This window comes from Ailuropoda melanoleuca, chromosome 1 (genome assembly GCF_002007445.2).
Source record: "Ailuropoda melanoleuca isolate Jingjing chromosome 1, ASM200744v2, whole genome shotgun sequence".
NCBI classification, from domain to species: domain Eukaryota; kingdom Metazoa; phylum Chordata; class Mammalia; order Carnivora; family Ursidae; genus Ailuropoda; species Ailuropoda melanoleuca.
This window is the reverse complement of record NC_048218.1, coordinates 167,999,207-168,023,507: the sequence shown is the minus strand read 5'-3', so window position 1 is coordinate 168,023,507 and position 24,301 is coordinate 167,999,207. Positions and strand designations below refer to the sequence as shown.

The 24,301-nt window shown below is 39.6% G+C and overlaps 1 long non-coding RNA gene across 2 annotated transcripts; it reads right to left on the bottom strand.

The window, feature by feature from the left end:
* On the bottom strand, positions 1-23,968 carry LOC117804138. Of its 2 annotated transcripts, XR_004628389.1 has the most exons (6): positions 23,903-23,968; positions 7,336-7,400; positions 6,591-6,722; positions 5,355-5,729; positions 2,082-2,195; positions 1-1,424 (listed from the first exon to the last, which is right to left on the bottom strand). It is a non-coding gene; the product is annotated as an uncharacterized LOC117804138 (long non-coding RNA). The 2 variants fall into 2 exon arrangements; XR_004628388.1 differs by lacking the exon at positions 23,903-23,968 and having other exon boundaries at positions 7,336-8,481.
* Between the last annotated feature and the right edge of the window lie 333 nt (positions 23,969-24,301).

The window sequence follows — 24,301 nt, the reverse complement described above, 5'->3', positions numbered from 1 at the left end:
TCTGTCAAATAAATAAATAAAACCTTTAAAAAAAATTATAAAGGGGCACCTGGCTGGCTCAGACTGTAGAACATGCAACTAGATCTCGGGGTAGTTAGTTCGAGCCCCACATTGGGCATAGCGTTTACTTAAAAGAAAATTGTTGGTATACACAACGTATACGTATATAAAATCATCACATCAGTATCTCGCAATTTTATTTGACAATTATACCTCAATAAAAGTGAAAACATTTTAAAAAATAAAAAAAAAATATAACAGTTCCAAAAGGCAAATGACAGGATGAGAAAGAGCATGGCTAATGAAAACTTATCAAAAAAATTTGTGAGAATAAAAAATACTAATAGAAATTAAATTTTTTAGCCTTAATCTGAGAAAGGTGAGAAATGATTTCAAGCATATAAAAGATATGTTAGCTCTTTCACATAGATGAGGGTCACTCAGTTTACTTCAATTAACAGGGCTTCTTAAAAGGCTGAATGCGGGAACTGAAGAATGCAGGAAACAGCTTCCTAGTTACACTCATGGACCCTGGATCAGCTTTTAAGACACTAGCCAGGTTGAGTCACTTGGTTTCCCTTTCCTCTCCATGGCAAGTGAACATCGCTGTTCATTCCAGTGACCCGCCATTATGGCCACACAGCTGCTCTGTATTTGCTAAGATGACTCCACTTCCAACAGACTTTCCTTGTAGTCTCTGCCTCAGGTTTCTCATGACTCGTGGATTCTGCTCACCATTGTCTTTGTTAATCTTGAACAATGACTGAATGAATCTTCAGCTTCTAACCAGATTCAAATATCTCCATTTGGCAGAAGTATTTGTCAGGTCACCGGGGTGACTGACAATCAGCCTAGATGGCTGCGGTGGCTAGGTCACCAACCTTGGGCAGCTGGCCAGGGTTCCTGGATGCAGAGCTTACCATTGCATTCCACTCTGAACGCTTTACAGACTTCAGAAAGAGGTCCTGTTCTAGGTGTTTTTAAGGGAGACCAGAGAGACGAACTTTGTCCAGCTCAAAGACAGAAATACTAAAATAGTTTTTATTGGCTAAGGGGAAGGTATATGTAAAAAAGAAATAACTCCTTTATAATAATGAGACCTGGTAACCATGCAATGAGATCCTAAGGGGTGTTCAAAAGTCTTGTCCCTTAGAATCAATGAATGTCTGAAGTGACATTATTGAAGCCTACGTACAAGATTCCAACTAAGCCCACATATCTGTAGCTCAGCCATATGATAATTACTAATGAGTAGAATACATATCAAGTATTATTCGGAGCCACCAAAGTCCCCTGCCTTTCACAAGTGCACCCACACTCTGAATTTCCCCATATCCAGCACATTTCTTTCTCACCTTACCAAGCAAGCACCCATCTCTGAGCCTGGGACCTCACAGGGGATCAATGCTGTGGAATGAGTTGACCTGGAAAGCAATGTAGACCCACTGTAACAGCACTGTCAGTGGCCTCCCCATATCCCTTTGTCCCATACCATTTTAGTGGACAATGGTACACCTTTCTCCTGCGATACCTGCACCTCTTTGTCAGAGGGCTTCCTCTGACTGCTGAGGTCCACTCTGCCCACAGGTTCAAGAGACCAGTTTAGCAACTTCATCCCGCAGTAGTAGGAACAGACTTCAACTAATGACTGTGCTTATCCCAACCCTTCTGCCGCATGGGTAGCATGACTCTGAGGTCTGTATTCTACACCATTCCCCAGTTTAATCTAGTAAGATTAGGTTCCAGGTGGCAGCTTGCTTTCCTGCCTCATTCCTCTACTCTCCTACCACTGTTTCCTAGGATCACCTCCCAATAAACTACCTTCACTTGTAATCTTTGACTCAGGGCCTACTTCCAAGAGAATCCAAACCAAGACACCAAATGTTACCTTTGCCCTTGTATTTTACTCAATGATGGAGATGTTCATTTGTTACTTATTGATTATACAGATGGTTCCCAGCACTGGGAGTGACCAATCCTAGTCCTATTTGCATAAGACTTAAGGGGTTACCAGGAGTTGGGACTTGCAGTGCTGAAACCAAGTAAGTTCTGGGAAAAATGGGATGAGATAGTCACCCTACCTGTATATCACCTTCCTGCACTGGTGAGTGCATGCATCAGTTTCCTTCTTATGGGCTCCACCTTCATCACCAAAAGCTTCTGAACAGACAGGAGGCAGACAGCTGGAGGTTGCTCTGAATTAACCAAGGATGGAACAGTATCATTAGCATGTGGGTTAATTAACTGGAAAAGAAGCAGAATTCTTCACCCATTGTGCACAATAGGCATGCTGAGGAAGGAGAATAAAGGGCTCTAGAGCCTGAGTGGACCATATGACTCACAATCGTTGCCTTGAGATAGGGACGAGTGGTTATCATCTAACAGTTATTCATAGATCCTCACTGTGCCTAGCACAAAGATCTCACATTTTGCCAAAAGTCCTGTAACACTTCATGGGATGTGAAAAAATTAAGATGTTCGTTAAACCAAGTGTCACTAAGTGTAGTATTCAACTTTTAAACACATCAAGGTATGTTAAGGTCTCTTGTGGCATTAACTAGCTGATTTTCTTGCTAAGTTCTGCAATGGGATCTCAAGCATATCCTTTCTAATGGGAAAAAAATATAATCATGAACATCACTTTCATGATATATCAAGGCTCTAGGGTCAGGAACATCAGTCCTATACCTGGCATGTCCCAATGTTTCCATAAGGATACTTGGGTTGTAATGATGAAAACATTCTGTAAACCATAGAGCATCATGTAAGTTGATTAACCCATAATTCATTCATCACACATCATTGTAACAATTATAACTATAAAATTTTATATTAATATGCTGGAATCATTTTAATTTGGACTGTGAACGGGAATCTTTTTCTTTTTTATAACTCATTTCTAGCCCTAGAAACGTGAATGGTACAGATCAGGTAATCAACAAACGTTTGCCTTATGAATACATAACCAAATAGTGAGGCCTTGTGGACTGAGATCTGTGCATCAGGGCCCAGTGGCCCTCTGACTTAATGCCTTGCTAGGAATACTTCCTTCATTCTGGTTTTAAAGAGTGTATTTCATTACAGTTCTTGAATTGTACTACTATCTACCTCATCACAAAGACTTTAAACTGTTTTTTCTTTCTTTCAAAGGTCAAGTCTATGTTAAATTACTTTTGCCGCTTGTGTCTTAGTGAATGCTTTTTCTTCCTGAGGAACTAATATGTTTCCTCCTTTTTGATAATGAAAAATTATGCTTTTTTCCATATTTCCCTTTTTGCGTTGGCTTCTAGGAAGCCCAGAAACCAATTTTACATGTATTTTCTATTCAAATTTAACTTTTTTTTAAAAAATCCCTTTAAATCTTAATTCTAAAGGATTACTTTTCCTGTAAGACATTCCGTATGTTTCTAGCAGACAGAATATAAACATGTTCGGTGCCACAAATTTTATGAACTTAAAAGTAGGGGATCTAATTTACCAAGGCATTGTTCTAGACTTGTGGTAGTGTCATTCTTACTTTACTCCGCAAAGTTTTAAAAGTTACCATGTATTGTCTACAGAACCTGATAACTTCACTTTAAGGTTCATGAAATCAACCAAACTTGCATGTTTCAACCAAATTAAGAAACAGTAGTATGGACTTACCTAGGCAATGGGAAGCTTATTTGGAATATGCTGTTCCAGGTATAGACAAAATCTGTATTGCACAGCTAGGAGAGCTAGCTAGCTCCCTATACTACTTAATTGTTTGAATTAGTTTTTTTTCCTACTGGATGAGAAGATGAAGCCCCAAACCCCACACGGCCAATAAAGCAGCCAAATCTGCAGTCTGGTACCCTATGTGTTTGTGACCAGTATTTGGCCTCTTAAATAATAATTTCAATATAGACAGTGGAGCAAAGTGATTAAGAACATAGACTTTAGCTTTTAAAAAACTCTAGACTCTGCCACTTAGTGCCTCTTGAGCTCACAACTAAGTCAGTACAACTCATGTGCAAGAAATTGGATCCATTTGAGCCCTGCAGTGACCTTGGCCTTTTCCTTAAGTGTTAGCCTCTCCAAGGCCAAACCCCACAATAAACCAAACTTGCTCCAGTGAAGGTGGGACTAGCTTCTGACAATTACTGCAACTATACCATCCTAAGTGTGGGAGCCTTCTTTCTGTATCTGTTTTTCCAATAAACTCTCCGGAGACCAGGAAGAAAAGAGATTCACACAATTCTCAGAAAGGTCAAACTGATGGGCACACCTCCCAGGTATCACCAATAAGGGCTTGGGGACCCAACACCTGGCCACTAGTTTGTTGGGACATGTTTACCTGCCCTGATCCTTGGGCTTCCTCTTCCTAACTGGAGTCCGTGGCCACCAATCGGTCATGCAGCCAAGTCCCCCAACACAACTCTCATCCTGGGGCTGCTGCTTTTGCTACCTGCTATAGTTGCCATTCTCTAGCACTCCTCAGAGCAGACTTGTGACCCACTGGGCACAGACTCTCACTGGACATGGCTCTGAGCTCCAGCCATAGCCACCAGCCCACCAGTGACCAGATGACCCACAGGTCTGCATGGTACAAGTAGGTGCCTGCCCAACTCCACCCTCCCAAGATGGTGGAGATTAGGGGGGCAGGATGTTCTAATACATTGACTCAGATACAGTTTTTCACCAGGCTTATGATTAACGGAACAGGATCAATAGGATCGGAGGACACTGTGGGACCTCTTACCTACACCTTTGCTCAGACCAAAAGCTCCTTTTCATTAACTCCTCCAAGAGGAAGTTACCACCCAGGGCTTTTTGGGTGACTGACTCCCAGGCTGACCTAAAAGCAGTCCTCTGTGGCCCCTGGATTGATACACCTACCTCATTATATTGCAGCTGTTTTATTATGTATATTATAATTATAGTTCTAATTTTAGTCATAATTTTAATAATTTAATACTATAATTATGCGTATGTGTATCTGTCTCCCATCTTAGACGATGAGCTTCTGGAGTACAGGGATATCTCTGATGCATCCCTGTCCCTCCATTGGCTAGCACAGTGCCTGATAGACAGGATGCAGGCAGTAAGTGTGGGTTGAACTGTTCTCATTTTATAGGAAGGAACAGAACTACAATTTTTCAACGGTTGTTTGTTCACGGTTAAGGCCTAAACTAATGTGTAATGTTGGAAGTATAGTTTCAATAGAACAGTAAAATTGTCTAATTCTTACAGTTCAAATTAGGTCCCTCCAGCGCCTCCCCTCAAAAAATACCTTAGTAAAATTATTTCATAATTAAAATCATTAAAAGAAAACTTCTATTTCCTACATAATGTTACGCTACTGAGAAAGGCACATGAAAAACCCGCATCACCTTTGATAGGATTCCAGCAGATAACACTTTTTGATTCTAATCCACATCTCTTGTATCTTCAATTTAAAAAAAAAAAGGAGGTGAAAAGTTAAAGTAGAATAATATTGCTGTGTACACAGGTTTTTTTTTTCCTTCCCAGTGTTTTTCTCCTCAATACGCGCAATTGGTAATTAAATATATTTCTGCTGGTCTTGTGGCCATATGCCTACAATATGTAAAAATACATTTGCGCTTTTTTCCCTCCATTCCTTTTGTTCCCAGTGCTGACTGCTGTCAGAGTGAACGGTCCAGATTCCCGTGTGCTGGTATCCATGGGCTCCGTCTTGCCAAGCTGCCAGTCTGGAGCGTCACACCTTACTGCCTTTAAAGATTGCCCTGCAGAGATAGAGGGAAATGGCAATTTTTACATGATGCAGTCTGGCGACCCAGGAGATTTGAAGTCAGAACTGGTGCCAAGATTTACCCAGGAGAGCAAGCAGAGGCAAAAACAGAGAACCTGGGCCAAAAGGAAAAAAATAAAAGAAGAAAGAAGAGGAAGGCTGGGGGATGGGGAAGCCCACCATCAGCTCTCTCTGGGGGTTCTCTCCAAAGGCCGGAACTTAAGGCCACTGAGTGGGTGATGGTTGTGTTATTAGGAGTATGTGGGTCCTAAAGAAAGTCAAAGGGAAGAGGTCTGCTTTTTTTGCATGCCCTAAATTGTAGTAGATTGCAGAATGTAAATGAGACAATTATTACACCAACGCTCATCAAGCTGGGCTGGAAAGACTTCAATAGCCTGATGAATATGCATGCAAATTTGTTAATTAAGTTAATTATTCTGCTGAAAATTCATTTGTCTTCCAAGGACATTTTCCCAATGATTTTAACATGCTAGCGCCATTAGTCATGCTCCATGCTATTTAACATTACTTTTTGTCCACTTTCTTTTCCCCCCACTTTTTTTTTTATATTTTAAAGTTTTAAAAACAGTTGATTGGTTCTTTTAATTGACCCCTGCGATGTTGGAAGATGCCTAGAGCCAGCTCGGTAGGCATTCTCAGAAGCACATTTCAGTTAAATATTTCCTTGATATAAAAAATGTCTGCAAAGTGTCACATTGGTGGGGAGGAGAAGGGCTCTATCTGGGATCATTAAAGCCAGAATTTGAATCGTTCTCCATAGTGACTGTAAGAGGTAATCTGTCCCTGCTGTGGGCGATTTCCCCAGCTCTGAGTGTCATTTGATACATGGGTTTACCTTGCTTGCTGTGGGAGTGTGGTGATTCCATCCTCTTCTTTCCTCCCGCTGCAAGGCGAGACCCAGAGAACATGTGTGTTCAAACAGGAACCAGTACTGTGATACTTTTCTGTCACCCATGAGGGCCCAAACCTGTAACCATGGCAACAAAGGGGAATAGTGTGTTTAAAATCACATCTAAATGGCAAATTGAGATATTTGAAAGAAACGGTTGAGTTTAATTTTGTTAGCCAACAGTAGCCAAAAAATTGCAACATAGTATTTTTCAAAACTGCACATTATTTTGCTGGGTAAAGCAGGTTTATTTAATTGAGACCTTCGTTGTTGGCCTCAAAATTAGAATCCTTGTGGGTCGGAATGAGCTTTATTCAACCAGATTCTTGATCGTAAGGCACATAGACATGCATGAAGCAGCCTATAGAAATCTTCCAAAAATCTATGTGCAGTGATTATTACTTCCCATCTCAACTCAAAAATCTGAACATGTAGTTTGATAAATACAAGTGTTCTTAGTGAGACAGTAGGACAGAATATTTGAAATCAAGACTTCCAGAAAATCAGAGGACTATGGTTGCCTGCATACATTAGATAGTCATATTAAAAGAAGAAAGATTGATCTATGATCACTCAGGAGACTGCCATATGCATTTTTAAAGGTCTCTCTTAAAGTCATTTATTTTCTTTTGAAAGAAGGTAAATTCAGATTCTGCCCCCCACCCCCGTCAGTCATCCTAAAAGAACTCACCGATACTGTTGCAGGATACAACCTGTATCTTCAGTTAAGGTTGATCAGACCAGCTTGGAGCCAGGCTAATGGAAAGGGGATTAAATAAGGAAGACAACATGATTTAATTGAGAGTTAAAGAAAAATTAATTGGTATGCTATCTCTTTCGAGTCATCCGTATATATTTTATACAGTATGAATGGCACTATGTGTCACATAGATCGTAAACCAATTAAAATGATATTTTAAACCCTGTAATTTCTATAATTCCATCTGTTTTAGAAGGTTTAATTAGCGAAGTTACAAAAGCCAAATATATTTGAATATTTTGAAAGCAGGCCGAACAGCAGAAACTGAGAAGTTCCCATAAACACTTAACCACACAACCACATACATTTCATGAGACTATACTTCAGTTAAAATAATATGTGTGGATTTTTCTAAATTTTACCAACAGCAAGACACATCCCCCCAAAATTATGATCATATGTTAGGCTGTGTAAATTAATTCAGGGTTTTTTTCCCTGTTTTTCATCAAACTTCCAGGGATTTCTTCTGATGAAAATCCCATACCTGTCATTTAATCTCAATTATGGGCCCAAAGGAGTGACAGCTACGTAAAACTAACACTCACGAACTCTCCCTTAACTACTCTTTCATAGGCTTGTAAGAGAGGCTTGCCATTTTGCAAGTAGAAGAGAATATTTTTCAGATATATCCAAAAACATATTTCAGCCTACCAGTAACCAATTTTTGAGAAATAAGAGCATAAATAAGAGATGACAGGTTGTGTCATCTTTAAATTTTGAACACAAAATCCAAAGCTACAAAGTAAAAAATTCAACCCATTTCTGCACTATGAAAGGAAAATATTATTTTGGATTTTTAAAATAACGGGTCAAACACAAGATCTTGCTCTGTTCTTTGGTTTGGATGCTGTGCTGAGCAGCTGTGCATGATTCCGGGCCTCATATGGCCATAGTCACCAATGACTGACAGAACGGTGGTGACAATGTGACGTATAATATTCTCTCTTATCAAAATGCTTGCCATACCATGATTGTGACTCAGTGGGTGTCCAGCTCTATCTTTCCTTTCTACTGATTTCTGACATATAACAAGATGTAATTAATTTTTTTATACGCTTGTCTTTTTCATTCCCAGAAATACAGTGAGCGTAATTTATTATTAATTCTGCTCCTAGTCCATACTACCTGAACAAACTACTTTTGTTCCATTTGTATTTGTGTTGTATACTGTCAAGTAGGAAAAAATGGCTAACAAAGGAAACAGGGAATCGAACCTGACTGTGCGAGTAGATACACTGGAAAACTGACATTTATTGAGGATCTACTACATGATTGTGTTTCATGGGCATCATCTCCTTAATCTTTGCATCCATCATCCAAGGAAGGTATAATTATTCTCATTTGACAAGTGAACAAAGCAAAACCCAAAGAATTTAAGTCCCTTGCTCCATAAAAAAGAAAGAAATGAAATTTTCCAATAAGCGAGCAGCAGGAGCAAGATTTGGAGCCAGAAAACAAATCCAGATTGTTTGTTTTACCCCAAAGCTTTCAAGTGTTCCAATATACCTGGCTACCACTACTCCTCTTTGAAAACTCATCTTTGAAAGGCCAGAATATATGCAACACTTAATATTCTTGTAAGATCACAGCATTTACTTTTGTCACAAAGTACTACCTGGACCTCCCATCTTGATTTCATTTATCATATTAATGTGGCATTAATTATGGACTTCCTAGCTTGTAAAAGGATTATCTTTTCCACTTGGATGTATTTTGAGTTTAAAAAAAAAATGGTGAATATTCCCCAGAAGGAGGTTAAATAGATTTTGTTTGTAAATAGTTGAGCAGTTGCAGGAGGCATCTGTTACTCTCCTCCTTCACCTGCGCTTCTCCTTCTTTGGATCTGCACCTCCTCCCCACCTGCCATGTGGCTGTCCTGGGGAGGCTCCATCTCCCCACCCTGCCCTTTTCATGGGGTGGGGATGCCCGGAGTCCTGAGAGGGGGTTAAATATATCAGAGCAAAGAGGTTCTTTCTCCTTCTAAAATGATGAATAGGGAGGGTCTGCACAGATAAGGGGTCATCTTTGCTGCTGTGAGGAGTGAGATTTTTCTGATAAAAGAAACCCACATAGAGGGAAGCAGAGGAGAAAGTGAGAGAGAAAGAGGAAGAGAGAGTCAGAAAGTTGATGTCAGGTCAACTTGTCTAGGACTTCTCACTGACAGGAGCCTAAAAGTTCTCTCTCTCCCTCTCTTCCTCTCTCTCTCTCTCTCTCTCTCTCTGTCTCACTATTTTGACTTGGATAACTGTCCTAATATAGACATCTGCAAAAGTCAGAAGAAATATTATGTACCAATTTACATTTCTTAATTCTGTAGTGTTTTTATTCAAATTTTACAAGGGCGAAGTGGATCAGTATCTCAAAAGATCCATATATGTTGATCTTAAAAGGGTTTTCCACCGGCCCATCTTTAATTATCTGTGTCACTTTAAGTCACTGATCTGTATTTATCAAATATTTCAGTACTTATGAGGAATCCTTCATCCACCATAGCAATGTATCAATTTTTAATTATATGCCAGAGTTGAGTTTCTATACTAGAGAGATTGGCCATGAGACAAAACTGAGTCTTTTTATAGTCTGGGCCTGTTCGGTAACACTTTGAGTATGACATTTGGCAATGATCATTGTGAAATGCTAGCCAGATAATTGAGACCAAAGAATCTACTCTGAGGCCTAAAATGCTTAATTTGCCTGTCTATGCTAATGAATTTAACTTTTTCTTTATGTTGCATACATATTTCCAAAATCTTAAGAAGGACCCAGAAGTCTACAATACTCTTAGGAGTTAATGTTTCTTGGTCAGAGATATTTGAACCATATTTTGTAATAATTTAGAGAAACTTAAAACAATTTATCATAAGAAGACTAAATTAACACAGTACAGGATCTCAGAACCCGCAGTCAGATTACAGATTTCCAAAGGTTCAAAGCCTGGTTCTGCCACTTAATGGCATTGCTGTGATTTGGGGCACATTGCTTCAGCCTTTTGTTCCTCAGTTTTGTCATGGTCAAAATGGGGATAATAATAGTTTCTACTCCACAGAGTTGTTGGGATTGTTTAAGAAGTTAATAACTGAAAAGGGCCTGGCACATAAGCTGGGCTCAGGAAAAGTGAAGTCTTCTTATTATTGAGTTTTTAATTTACTAATGGAATAGCTTTTTCTTTTTTCTTTTTTAGAGGCAAGAGAGTGGCAAAGGGAGAGGAAGAGAGAGAGAATCTCAAGCAGGCTCCATGCCCAGCACAGAGCCCAATGTGGGGCTCGATCTCAAACCCCAACATCATGACCTGAGCTGAAATCAAGAGTCAGATGCTTAATCAACTGAGCCACCTAGGCGCCCCTGGAATAGCTTCTTTTAGGGAACTCCTTCCTGCCCCATTAACAGAATACACAGCAGTTAGTTAGTTAGTATAATTAATGTTAACAATGTGCAAAATCCCGGCTAAAATTCTTCATATTTCTAAGTAGCTGTATTTGCAAGAATTATCCAAATAATTGACACCTGTCCAAATCTATTTGTCTGAATGTAGTCCTGGTTTACATACCAGATGTATCTTCAAAAAAAATTCTAATTTTTTTATTATCTTAAAAAAGGTATCACATATCTCCTATGTGCAAGGTACTGCAATCAGTGTTTCTGGGGTTTACACAGAAATACATCATGGAGCATTCTCAGGGATGTGCTGCAACAATGGAGACAGCAGCAGGTGGTAAGACACAATTCCAACGGGGCATATTCTTTGGGTATTACATGTGGGTTGTCTTCTGGCCTCAGAGCATTCCTTACCAGAGCCTAGGGCCCCTGGGCCCTTCACTCAGGACTTGGTGGACATTCATCACGCCCGCCTGCACAGTGGCCACTGGCTTGCCTGGCTGATTCATGTGGGAGAGCCCTTGTATGCCATGGTTTTGTGTAGGTCTCAAGGCATCGCAAATGCCTGGGCTCAACTACTTCTCGTTCCTCAAACTTTCCTCTTTGAGATAGAATCTCTCTTTATCTTGGTTGCTTACAGACCAGAACACCAAAAACAGACTTAAAGAAGATATCCAAAAGCTTTCTCTCCACTTTTGACATTCAGCTTCACTGTTTTGGGGGCAGGGGTGGGGGATGCTGGGGAATGCTGAGTTTACTTGATTTTTCTACTTTCCAGAAATTGAAGACCCTCTAGTTATTCATTATTCTTTCATACGCTCTGGTTGAGCTTGACTAGATAATAGGAAAGGATATGAGCTTCCCAATTCTGCAGAATAACTTACGTGGCCGAGGACCTCCAGCTCCCTTCTTGAGGTCCTTGGCAGTGTTGGTGCTCTTTCTATCATCTGGATTAAGCTGCGTACTAAAACTGCTTGTTGGTATAACTTCGCTCCCACCTTCTGACTAAGACACCATACCCTTACCACCCCATCTTAGCTCTCCTTTCCCCCAATTTTTTCCACCTTTCTGGAAACCAAGACAGAGTGACATTTCCACAGCACATCAGTTCCACACACACTAGGCACCTGTGAGACAGGATCTTATCCTCTCAAACTTCCATTTCTCACACCATGACGAAAGATAAGGAAGATAAGCAAGTGCCTGGAATGGGCCAGGCCGAGCAGTAACCTAGAGGCACAGAGGACACACTGAGTACCAAGAGGAGAGGATGGAGGAATGCCTTCCCTGATGGTGCCAGCCAGAAGCCGTCCTTCCCTCCATGTGGCCCCAGCGACACAGCACTCCATGGTGTGCAGGGGTCTGGTGGCCGCTGCTAGATGGCTCCTTCCAGTCAGGGTCACATCTTAGCTTCATTGTTTTTCAGCACCTGTCCCTTTGCCTTGCACACAGGTGTTCTGTGTTTTCTGAACCATGGACGGAAACTCTGAATTAACTTTCTTCTTATTCAGTATCATTCCACTTGTTCTATGAGAACTGCAGTATCCACTCAGTGTAGTCTCTTCTCAAAGAAAAGCACAGGACTGCCCTTGACTGGTGGTGTCCCCTTTCTGTGGGTCCCCCTGGAGGAAACCAGTATCTTTTTCACACTTGCCTATTCTTAGTCACTTTCTCCAGACTCTGTAACGTCTCCCTCCAGCTCCAACTTACTCAAACACAGACATTCCTGAGCTAGAGAGTCTAACTGGAAGCTAGTTACTACCTCTCCCATTCACCTGGTTAGGCCTTATTACTACTAACCGATCAGAGCAAGAGGGTCAGTGACTCTGTCCCCTGACCTTGCCAGAATGACTATTACCTAGGAGCCATTAGGGTTTCTTTCCTGGAGGACCATCTGTCTGTTCTCTAGGGACTAGACCTTATTTCTCTTCTATGTTGCAGAAGGGCATGATCTCTGTTTTAAGCAAACATCTATAAGAGACAGTGTCCTCTCCCAGAAAAGAAGCCCCAAGTAAAAGCACAACCCTGAAAGATTATGGACTGTGAATTCTTTCTGGGGGAGATCAATTTCTACAACTAAATCTCAGTCTTTTCTGTTTCTCTTGTGATGAAGAGGTTGCCTTTCGGTAAGGAAAAAGATTTTTAATCATAGAGTTAAACAGTATGGAAATCCAACCAAGACTTTTTTAAAAGCATGGTCATCTCAAAAGAGAAATAGTAATGACAGTATTATCAATGGTGATAGCAACGTATGTCAAATTATAATGGAATGGATTAATTTGAAAAAAAAATGCTGTGAATTGTCTTCTTTATTCAAAAAAATGTGTATAAAATGGAGAAAATGTGGACCCTGCCCCTCATATGAAGAATATATTAGGAAATTTATGATGTACACATACAAAAAGGCTAAAATGCAATGTTTAAAGTGATAGAGGCTGCAAAGAGAGGTGTTAGAGGCTGAACTGCATCCCCCTAAAATTCATAGGTTGAAGCCCCAACCCCCATTACCTGAGAATGTGACTGTATTTAGATATAAACTCTCTGGAAAGGTAGTTAAGTTAAAATGAGGTCATTAGGGTGAGCCCTAATGCAATACGACTGATGTCCTTTTAAGAAGAAGGGATTAGGACAGAGACACACATAGAAGGAAGAGTACGTGAAGACACAGAGAAGAGACAGTCACTTGCATGCCCAGGCAAGGGGCCTCAGAGGACACCAACCCGCCTACACCTTGATCTGGTACATCTAGCCTCCAGGTCTGTGAGAAAATACATTTCTGTTGTTTGAGCTGCCTTGTCTTTAGTACTTTGCTGTGGCTCCTCTGGTTAACTAATATAATAAGTAAAAGAAAAAAGCATGTTGTCTTGATCAGAGCACTGGAAGTCTCCTTCCAGCTGGGAGGCTTGGAGAAAGTTCTATCGAAGTGGCTTGGCAATGGCCTTCGGAGTAGAAGATGTGCACATGGAGCTGGAGGAGCTGGATATTTTTCACAGCATTTTTTACATGTCAAGAACACAGCTGTGGAAAAGCAGAGGCGCCGGCTGGGCAGAGGGAAAGAAAGGCTGAGTGTAGGTTAGAGCCAACATAACAAGCTTGGATTTTAGGCTGAATACAAAGGAAAGCCACTGAAGTATCTTGGTGGCACTGTAACTAAATCACATTTGTGCTTCCAGGTTAACCTGGAAGTGATGTGGTGGTCAGTTGGAAGAGGGAGGGATTTTGAGTCAGGGCAGAACGGCTGGCAGCCCAGTGCAATAGAGTAGAGTAAGGGGGTAGAGAAGGTTCAGAAAAGACAGACACAAAACAGGTGAAATCATCAGGACCCGGCAGATGGCTTTGCCGTGGGAGGCAGGGGGAGGAAGAAGACCTGAAGGATTGAGTGACGATGGGAAGGTTCTGATTTCATGTTCTGGAAGGATGGGATGATGGCATTAAGTATAGAACTAGGAAGGGAGTGGAAAAATGGGTCTAGGGAGGATGATGACCAGTGCAATTTTAGAGCTACTGAGGACCAGCAATTTCAAATGGGTTTGGAAATATGCAATAAATCAACATATATACATATATATGTGTATATATGTGTGTATATGTATATGTATGTATGTATGTATATATGTATACATACACATGTATTATATATGCACTGTATTTCTGTGGAAATATATAACACGCTCCTTTTTGGAAAAGTTTGCTTCTATATATCCTTGAGACTTTTATAGTCCTAGAAGCAAGGGTGCAGCTATAGATCCTGGATCGTCATTGAAGCAATGAGAGGGGATTAAATTGCCAAGAGAAATAACAGAAAAACAGAAGAGGAATTTGGGCTAGGGGCCATGGAGGGCCGTTAGGGGAGAAGAGTCAAAAGAGAAACAAGTGATGCATTTTTTGCAGAGATAGAAGGAGGGCGTCCACCTGTCAGAAAACCTCCACTTAGCTACGGTAGTTGTTCTAGAACCTTGAAAAAATCCTCTTCGAGCAAACTCATTTTTAAATGACTAAAATTTTCAATGGAACAAATGAAAGGATTCCTCCTGTTGTAGATAATAAAGTAGACTCATTTTTACTTGCACTATCAGAAAACAAGAATCTCAATTTCTTCTCCGCTATAGTAAATCTGAATAGAATTATCAAAAATCAAGCCATTTTGTGACTACCAGCTATTGCTTATCTCACAATTTCCTTTAATGGAAATAAATGTGTTCTCATTAAATTTGAAGAAAAATATATTCAAATATAGCCTCATGGAATATTTGTCATAGAAGCAATCCAACCTAACCTGTTTCTCCCAAGTGGCAGGATTTAAATCAAAGAACTCCGTGGAGTTTACAACACTGAACATTGACTTTTCATATGTTCATTCCAACAATGACAGGACATTGATATAAATATCAAAGGTTATAAAACTCCTCTCTCTGGTACATTGTCTGGTCTCTTCTCTCTGATTCTTAATGAATAAGGCTGCTCAGGGCACTTACATTTAGATATCCCCAGTTATAACCACATGCAAGGATTGCCCAGTGTCCATTCTATCTGCTGTGGGTAGAGGGACAGAATCTGCCGCATCCTACAAACATAGTTGCCAGGGGCTCACAGTGTGAAGGTGATGCTCATAGAAAAGGTGTGCTGAGAAGAGCCCCCAAAAGATAGTTTTCCCATTGATTAGAGAACTGTCTTTAAACTTTTCCTTGTCACTCCCCAAACCCCTGGGCTTGAAAAAAGATAATGATATTTTATATGAGTGAATTTATGAGCAGTTCTTAGCTTTATAGCATACTGAGCCTTCTGTGCATTTTTGGCTATTATAGAATAAAGTCAATTTACACTTAATATCAATTAGTTTAAAATTAACTTACAAATCTGGGAGAGTTCAACTTTTTATTTTGAAGATCATAGTAATGACATCTATTTTACTTTCTAATAAAAGTTAAATTTTAGCATGAAACTGGTCTAAGTAAACAATCAAATAAAAGCCTTAGAAATGATCCTTAAAAGTCAAAGTTTCAGATAGGATTATATCTAAATAAACGCAAACAGACAGATTTCTATCATACCGAAAGCTAGTCCACAAAGAGGCTCCTTAACACACTTCCTGAGTGTTTGTACATCTGATATCCAGAAATAATTAACTAACCAATAGAATATCATTTTAATAAGTTCAGTTTATTATTAATATTGTAATATCTTTGCTAATAGTATCTATCAATCATTTGCCAACAACTACTTAGTTGGCATTTTGAATAATCCTTTAAAGCGGTTATAAAATACGGATTTATAGGAAACGCGGATTATATAATGCAGCTGGAGAAAATTTATCAGTATTTCTCTTTTACAAATGGAAAATCAATGGCTAGTAAAAAATTAAAGGCTTTGTTTGTTTGGTCAAATCAATTCACAATCATTGACCTGTGTATGTCTATGTATCTCCTTCCAAATAAGATATGAAAGCAACAATCAACAGTGTAAATTCAATAAGTTTATTACAGAAATAAAAAATCAGAACCATGACTGAGTAAAACAAGGAAAACATGGAACGGAGATAAATCTCAACAGCAAAACCAAAAAGCTAGCCATTCTGTTTTTCAAAAAATCCAAACTGATGGGATTCACGATACACTACCCCAAAATCTGGTACCTTGGTATATTTAAGCTGAAGGAATCTGACAAAACAGCAGATGCAGAAAAGTCACTTTGGTCTGCCCCCCATCCTTCTCCCCTGAAATAGGTCATAAAACCTTCATGGGAAAGGAGCCCTCTTTACACCTGGACAAAAGAAGCATCCTTCTCATTGAAAACAAAGGGACACCATCCTAACAAATGGGCCTTGCTAAGTCTCCCCCGTTTACTATACTCCCCTTGTACTCCTTAACCTATATTCCTACATGGCTGCCCACTCTTCATCAAACCTAGCATACATAAACTTACGCCCAACTCTTTCTTTGGGTCTTCATTTCTTTACGAAGGGTCCTGTGTCACATAAAACTTGTTTTTAATAAATTTGTGTTTTTCTCCTGTTAATCTGCCCTTATCAATTTCATTTTCAGACCTATCCAGGGACTCTAAGATGGTTGAGGAAAAAAACTCCCCCCCTACAAAACCACCAAGCCAAGAGAAGCAAAACTCAAAACACATTTGCTAGTGTTCAATTTTATAACCATGCTGACCATCTCCAGGATCAGGTTACAGGAGTTGGAAAGGATTTTCTCTCCACCTGCCTCATAGGGCATAACACTAGTGCCCCTGGAGCTCATAGAAGCCTTCTTCTAGAAGAAAGTGCAAACGTGATTGATACTAACATTTCTTCCTTATAAAGCCTTTCTGAATGTTCTATATCAACAGAGAACAATTATTTTTGGCAATAATATATCCTAAATGGAATTTGTGTGAGACCATACTATTTCTTTCAGCTGTGTACAGACCATACCGTGTTTCTGATTTTAATTTCCCTTTTAAAAAAATAGCAACTTTGAACTTGAGGATGTGTCTACCAGCATTGGTGACTTCAAGACAGAGGTGTTTAATTATAGCGGTAAGAGAAATTAATATGCATCTGTTCTACAAAGACTAAGTTAAATTTTTATTATAAGTGCATTGATTTTACAAGAATAAAATGGCAAAAAGGTTTGCTGGAGATGCTCTTTGCATTGGGGGTGGGAGGTGGGTAATTGGGTCAGTCAAGTTCATATATTAAAGAATTGGCTGCCGGCTACTGCATGGGCTGTCACAGTCTGTCTAAATCAAGCATAACGGCAGATCTCCAGAAAGCTGTTATTGATCAAAATAAAAATCCACATTTTATTTAGGTTCAAACAAAGAGCCAAGGCTAATATCAACTATATTTGATCACCAAGTGTGTGATGGTTGAATATTCAGTTTTCCTGTACCATAGCTTGTTAAAATAAAAAGTCTTAGTATCTTTTGAAATACAGATAGGTTTGATAATTCATCTCAGTTTGAGGACAAAAAGTGAGGCTGGAAAGAATGAATGTTTCTTTGATGACGTCACATCTCCAGATAGAAAGAAGAACATAAAAACAACGAATTTATAAAAATAGTTGAACCTCATCACAAAAATTTCTGACTTCCATAATCAATCAACATTTCCTGAAGATGCCATGTTTTCTCCATCATCTATTTAAATGGCTCAAAATGGTATCACAATGGGCAGACTCCCTTGCAAAAGGAAACAATTACTTGGTAGTATAGGTTATTTTAATGGACATATCCCTTTAAACAAAGCCATCACATCTGTTCTGCCTTCTAATTACAAATGCAAAAGGAATACAATTCACCAATGCCTCATAAAAAAAGTAAAACATAAGTGATTTAAATGCATATGTATGTTCCCTAGTCAATGCACCATGCAATCTGCTATGTTTTTTACATGTTCTGGGCACAAATCAGATGGAAAACCTGTTCTCGGACGAAATGTGATTTCTTCTCCCTGGATAAGTTTGATGCTGTATCAAAGCAATGGTTTGCACAAATGGTTTGCAGTGTACCCTACAGATCTAGCAAGTGTTCCAAGCTAAACTCTTCCTGGGGATTGATATTTTATGATCATTATGATGGGTCACACTGCTGTGATCCACATTGAGTACCAAAATATATTAATCCAATGTATAGAAGAGATTTTCACTTCTTTTCATTTCGTTCTCTTTCTTCATAAAGGAGGAAAACAACAGAAGTATTTTCATAGTGTTACCTAATGGTCCTTGCTCATGGGGGCGACTCAATGGCATTTACTGCTCCCCAATGATTGTTTAAATAATTATGTATAGTTCTCATACTAAATGGTAGAATAGACATTGGTATATAATAATATTATTTTCTTTTCAAAGAAAGGTAACTTCTTTCTGGTAAAAATAGTCCCATTTAAAGATCACATTTGAATGGGGTTCATTTTCTGGACCTCTGAGTGGAGCAGGAAAGCAGGAATTTGATTAGAGCTAGAGGTCAGGAGAGGCAAAAATCCCATCCTTAGTTAGGACAATGCAGCATACTCAGAGCACTGTGTTATCAACGAAACCTCGATTAACATTCAATCTTAAATGTTAAGAAAATGTTATTGTATTTCTTCCTCAACCAAGATTGAATTCATCCAGTTTCATTCATTCACTTTTACCAGGAGTGTTGATGGCACGTAGATGGGCCTCACTTCTCCCCCTGCTAAGAAGAAGGCATCTCCAAAGCAGAGGTTGTCTTATCCATGAGTGTGTCCCATTACTGAGAATAGAAACATTATGGAGGACAGAACTTCACAAATATTAGCTGCAGTATTTTTTGAATGAATGAACAAATGAATGATCCTGAAAGTATGAATGGGTGACTGGTCCTGACAAAATTCTGCTTTCAAAGAGTCTTTTTATGTGAAAATATTAAAATAAGTGTTAATACAGTCTTTCCATCTGAAGGCAAACTTCCCACCTTGTTAATTATTGCTAAATCTCAGAAGACCTATTCGTATCTCTCTTTTAGAATTTGTTGTGAGGATAAAATGAGATAATATATGTAAAGCACTTAAAACAGTGTCTGGTCAAAGGTAAATGCTTTGTTAATATCAACAATAATTATTTTGTTCACTATGACAAATAACTCAAACAGAGCCTGGTCAATTTCTCATCCCATAGAAAATTAATTATATTAATCATTAATTTTTTAAAACCCGAGTTTAATGGCAGGATTGGATAGCCAAGTTTTAAATGTACTGAGTACACACCTGCACAAGCATACATAATTAAAAGGCAATAGATAATCATCAGGGTAAATTTTATCAAGATACGACAGAGAATAAAAGTTATTAAGAGTACAGCCTTTACAGGTGGCCAGTTCTGCCTTAGAGAACTAACTTTGCCTCTTCCTCACTGTGTGAGCTTAGATTTAACTCAACAAGGTCTCTGTTTCCTCATCTGAGACATGGGGATGATAAAGAATACCATCTCATAGGTTTGTTGTCAGTGATTAATAAGGCAAAGTGCATTGCCTAGATCATTTTAAGTACTCAATAAATATTGTTATTATTTTTGCTACCACTCCTGGCATCAAATTTCATCACATGCTGTCAAAGCTTTTTAAATTGAATTCTGTCTTTTTCATGAGCAAGAAGAAGAAAATCCTGATGGAGTTTGACAAATAAGGACCCCAAAGTAAATTATTTCTCCGTCACGTACACAACTGACTTCCTTTGATATTAATATGAGCTCTCTATGTGCATAGAAATGAGGATAGACCAAATGCTCTTCACATCTATTTGGCTTTCTAACTTCAAAAGCAGAACTCCGAGGCAATCTGCTGCAGCATTCAGTCCTCACAGCCTCCTGACTGGGTTCACTAATATAGCATCAGATGGAAGCTCTAGTATTCACACGGCAACTCGGTATCACCTGATTGGCATAAAAGATTTGTGTTCACTAAATATTTTCTTACCAAGCATCTTCCCCATCCTTTCCATTCTCATTGCAACACCTGAGTGTCAGGAACATTCCAACTGTTGGACTCCTAGGTCTTCCTTCTCAAAACTACCCAAAATTCAATTCACATGCTACCATTACCCTGAAACAGTCCAAAACTATTATGTCTCAACTCAAAAAAATTGCCATGCAGTAACCTCTTTGACATTGACCACAGCAACTTTTTACATGTCTCCTGAAGCAAGGGAAACAAAAGCAAAAACAAACTCCTGGGACTTCATCAAAATAAAAAGCCTCAGGGCACCTGGGTGGCTCAGTCAGTTGAACATCCAGCTCTTGGTGTCGGCTCAGGTCATGATCTCAGGGTCGTGAGATGGAGCTCTGCTTGGGGCTCTGCACTCAGCATAGAGTCTGCTTGAGATTCTTTCCCCCTTCCTCTACCTCCCCCTCTGTCCCTTGCCCTGCTCGTGCTCTCAGTCTCTCTATCTAAAATAAATAAATAATAAATAAAATCTTAAAAAATAAAAAATAAAAAGGTTCTGCACAGCAAAGGAAATAATCAACAAAACTAAAAGGCAAGCTTCTGAATAGGAGAAGATATTTGCAAACGACATATCTGATAAACGGTTAGTATCCAAAATATATAAAGAACCTATAAAACTCAATACCCAAAAAACAAATAATCCAGTTAAAAAGTGGGCAGAAGACATGAATAGACATTTTTCCAAAAAGACATACAGATGGCCAACAGACACATGAAAAGATGTTCAACATTACTCATCATCAGAGAAATACAAATTTCCCTGTGTGGCTAGAGAAGCCACTCTGGAAAACAGTATGGAGAATTCTCAAAAACTTAAAAAATAGAATTACTCTACGATCCAGCAATTGCACTACTAGGTATTTACCCAAAGTATGGAAAAATACTGATTCAAAGGGATGCATGCACCCCAGTGTTCATAGCAACATTATCAACAATAGACAAACGATGGAAAGAGCCCAAATGTCCATCTGTTGGTGATCAACAGATAAAGATGTTGTATATATATACAATAAAATATTACTCAGCCACCAAAACAAATGAAATTTTGCCATTTGCAGTGTCTTGGATAGAGCTAGAGTGTACTATGCTAACTGAAATAAGTCAGAGAAGAAAGACAAATACCATATGATTTCACTCATATGTGGAATTTAAGAAACAAAACAAATGAACATAGGGGGTGAAAAGAGAGGAAAACCAGGAAATTGACTTGTAATGATCGAGAACCAACTAATGGTTACCAGAGGGGAGTTGGGCAGGGGGATGGGTGAAATAGGTGATGGGGATGAAGGAGGGCACTTGTGATGAGCACTGGGTGTTTGATTGTTGTATGTAAGCGCTGAATCACTAAATTCTACACCTGAAACATGACACTAAAATATTACACTGTATGTTAACTAAAGAGAATTTAAATAAAACCTTGGAAGAAAAAAAGTTGCCATGAATTCTCAGTGACCCTAGAATGCAGAATCCTTAGCCTAAGTTTTGGGTCTTCTGTATCTGCCCCCCTAGATCCACTCTCCACTCTGCTCTGTCCAGCAGGCTCACCTCCACAGAGGAACACCAGGAGCTCTTGTTCTCTGGCTTCCAGTTGGGTTTAACCAAAGGGAAATCCCAAAAGGTGCTGGTGAGGACCTTAATTGAAATGTGGGGGAAGAGAGAGCCACCTATCCTTCCCTGCCAGAATATGGTTTTGGCGGGGCGCCTGGGTGGCACAGTGGTTAAGCATCTGCCTTCGGCTCAGGGCATGATCCCGGCGTTATGGGATCGAGCCCCACATCAGGCTCCTCCGCTATGAGCCTGCTTCTTCCTCTCCCACTCCCCCTGCTTGTGTTCCCTCTCTCGCTGGCTGTCTCTATCTCTATCAAATAAATAAATAAAAATCTTTTAAAAAAAAAAAGAATATGGTTTTGGCAATGGCCGTATTTCTCTGCTTAAGGCCACGGTTCTTGCCAGGCCTCCTTTTCCCATAGATGTAGCACTTTCCAGTTTCTAGTTACAGTTCCTCCCCTTGCCCATTCAGGCCTAAAGGTGAGGATTGCTTCCTTTTATTAAACTCTTCAATTTTATCCCATTTAAGTGTGCCATCTGTTTCTTGCCAGGATCTTGACTAGTACACAGTAGTTTATGGCATGTGCTGCCATCATGAACACTCAAATTATCATCATCCCCTAACCATCTGCATAAGAAGACCTGGACCATGCTTTCTCAAGGCATTTAGAAACGCATTGGCAAGAGAAGCACCCACATCTTTGAAAGTCCCTGAGGTGATATTATGAGGAGGTGAAGGTAGAAGTTGGCATTAAACTTCCTGATTTCAATGGAAATCATGGACTCTCAGGGTGGTAGAAACCATACGGCAGTGCTTAATCATCATACGTAATTACCCCCAATAAGCCAGGGGAAAGTTCAGAAAAGATAAGTAGGAACAGGTTGCCTTCAAGTGGAAGGGACAACTCTACACATTATAAGGGTTCTTCCCATTCTCTTGCCGTCTGTCATAAAACAGTCAAGAGGGATCTTGAATGCCTTGATATTCTGCAGAATATCACACTGGTCCAGTTCACCAATGACATTATGCTAACTGGATCTCAAGAAGAGGCAATAGCTAGAATCCCAGATGTCTTAGAGAGACATATGCATGCCAGAGTACGGGAGAAAATCTCCACCGTGTTTCAGGGGTGTACCACATTGGTAAGATTCCAAGGACACAATAGTCTGGGAGCATGGCAGGGTGCATCTTCTAAAGTATGAGACAGATGTTTTAATGGACCCACTGTCCACAAAGAGGCATAAGATTTGCTGGGTCTCTTTGGGTTCTAGAAACAACATAGGTGTGCTGCTACGACCCAAGTTCTGCATCCCCTGTGAGGCTGTCAATTTTGATTAAAGCCAGGCTGCCATTCAAGTTACTTAGCCTCTTGGACTTTATGACCAATCATATCCAACTCGACTGGAAGTGTCTGTGGCAGACAGGGATGCTCAGTGGAGTCTCTGGAAAGTCCCACTACAAAGAGTGCAGAACACCTCCCTTGGGGTCTAGAGTACAGCCATGCCAATTCTGCCAATAACGATTCTCCATTAGAAAGGCAGATTCAGACTTGCTGCTGAGCCTAGTAGAGATCAAACACCTGACCATGGGGACATCAAGTGGTTACCTGTGATACACTGGGTATTATTTGATTGACCAAGTCAGAAAAAAATGGATATACACAGTAGCATCCCATTGTCAAGTGGAAATGGTTTGCATAAGACTAGGCCCAAGCAAGTCTGAAAAGAACAGCTGAAGAGCACAGAAAGCTGGCTCAGACTCCCACAGTACTTGATCCTCATACTGCACTAAAGAACTCAACCATAAAACTAAACAGATCCACTTTATAAAACAGTCTCTATTCTGATTAGGTCCTTCTACTTTTTAAAACGAAAACATTTTTTATTTGATTACTTAATGATGATAGGAAATACTAGGGTTTGTTTCCTTTATTATTTGTTTTTTGCTCAATGTTTATACTTGGCAAAATACAATATGACTACCTCCTGTTGGTTTCTGGGAATTTTATTAGTTTGTGAAAAACAAAGCTTAGAAACCACTAGTGTATTGGTTATGAGCACTGTAGGCCCTACAGATAGTTCCAACCCCAACTCCACCACTAATATCTGGAGGAAATTTATTTACCCTTCCTGGAGCTCAGTTTCCTCATTGACTTCATAGGACTTGGGGGCAAATTAAATGAGATATTGCGTAGAAAGTGTTTCTTTCACCCAGTATCTGGAATCTAATAAGAGATCAAACCTTATGTTATTATTGGTTTATTATTATTATTGCTATCATTATTCTATTAATACACTGGTTCAAATCATAGCAGAAAAAAATCTATTAAAACTTTCTGCACCACTTTGAGTGGGTATCTCAGACTATTATATCACCTACTCTTAGGACATAGTGTGAGTTCCTAGATTAGACACAGACACAAGAATCGAGCAGCTTGGATACCAACCTGGCCCTCTTCCTAACTTCTAGTGAAACTACCACATCGCTTCTCATCCACAAAATGAAGGGTGGGGGGAGATGGTC